Source organism: Octopus bimaculoides, chromosome 27, assembly GCF_001194135.2.
Source record: "Octopus bimaculoides isolate UCB-OBI-ISO-001 chromosome 27, ASM119413v2, whole genome shotgun sequence".
NCBI lineage: Eukaryota > Metazoa > Mollusca > Cephalopoda > Octopoda > Octopodidae > Octopus > Octopus bimaculoides.
In genome coordinates, this window is record NC_069007.1 from 3,495,114 (window position 1) to 3,497,107 (window position 1,994).

The 1,994-nt window shown below is 33.8% G+C and overlaps 1 protein-coding gene across 1 annotated transcript in view; it reads left to right on the forward strand.

Annotated features, from left to right (window-relative positions):
- The window catches only part of LOC106882759 (exportin-4), a 46,071-nt gene that overhangs the window by 891 nt on the left and 43,186 nt on the right, over positions 1-1,994 (forward strand). The window lies entirely within an intron of this gene.

The following is a 1,994-nucleotide window of genomic DNA, read 5'->3' on the forward strand; positions in this document are numbered from 1 at the left end:
AGACAGACAGATAGATAGATAGAGAGAGAGAGAGACAGACAGATAGATAGATAGATAGATAGATAGATAGATAGATAGATAAATGGATGGATAGACAAACAGATAGATAGATAGATTGTGGCTGTCGAGGCAGTGTTTTGCTACTCTGGAGTGTCGCCCGTGTCCACAGGGTCACCAGACAAATTACAAATAAATATATTGATCTCTAATATTGTATTGAGTACTCCTTTCGTCAACATCTAACGTGTGTGTGTGTATATATACACAATATACACACACACACAGCCTATACCCGTGGCATACCAATACAAGTGTGTTGATGTAGGTATGCTTATACACACATCAACATACACACGCGAATCTGAATTTATATACACATCAACGTGTGTCCAAATACCCACGTATCTATACTGCTTATTTTATTTCCAAACGTCCTTTTTATTGTCTATAACGAAGTAGAATATTGCATTTACACATACATACATACATATATATACATACACATCGTCACCACGTATTAGAGAGGTTGTCAGCCAAAGTATTTATTTATCGGGGCACCCGTCACTATTAAAAATAATCCTGAATAACAGAAATCCCAGATCTCTAAGAGAAGATATATATATATTTGTATAACTAACAAGGTCTATTGTACACAATATACACCAACGATAACTAGCTTTCTTCATTTACTGAGATTTTTTTAAGTGATACCTGATTATATTATTTTGTAATATTATTTTTACGTGTGATACCAGCAGGGTCCTATTTTGATTATCCACGCCAAGTGCTTCTTTATATGCATATATATATTCATGAGATCGTGTGTGGGTACGTGTATGTGTATATATGTATTCAGTGACACGTGAGACGGGAAAAAGTCGATGACAATACATGGGGCTTATGTGAATGTGATCGTTTCAAAGCTGGGGATTATTTATATATACACACATTTATATAAACCTATTAACATGCAGCACACTGTCTCCGTCTCTATATATATATATATACACACGCACGCACGCATATCCACATGCGAGACACAGAGAATAGGAGGCCTTGCTATTTGAGGTTGATTCCTAATATAGCCCAGAAAATTGTTTATGTATAAGACAAAAGAATCTCCGAAATATACACATGCATCAGAAGAAAGAAATGTCTACTCACGAGTATATAAATAAATGTGACAGCATGCAGCATATACACACTCGTGTGGGTATAAATGTGTGTATATATATATATATATATATATATATACACACGCGTACATATATAGACATGTATATATACATTCTCACAGACACCTATATGTACATACTTGTAAACACGTGTGTGTATGTATTTATATAGAGAGACAGTCAGACACACACAGGTAGATACATACACACACACACACACACACACACATCATACCTTCCTATTACAGCATCGACATTGTCCTACCCGTTATGACTAGCATTGTATCACAAGAAAAAAATATTATAATCATTATTGTTATATATATATATATATATATATTATATATAACGTTGACCACTCACGTGGACACTTAATGTGCTAGAAATAGATCACATCTTGTGTCTACTAAGACCTAAATTGTTCTCAAAACAAATATATATATATATATTTGTATGTATGTGAATGTTTGTATATATATGTTTGTATATGTATATATGTATGTGTATATATATATGTATGTATATATGTATGTATATATATATATGTATGTGTATATATATATATATATATATATTATATATAGCTGTGTCAATGATAGAATCGGTTGAGCATCGGTCAAAATAATACCTTGCGGTGTTTACTAACAGTTCTGTTACATTCTGAATCGAAGTCCAAATCCCACCAGGGCTTTGGCTTCGCCTTTCTAACCCTTCCCGGGTCGATAAAATAAGCATTAGCTTAATTACTTGACTTCGACCTACTTGTCCGTTATCCCCCACCACCACATTTTCCATCACCGTCAGATATTGAAGAAAGGT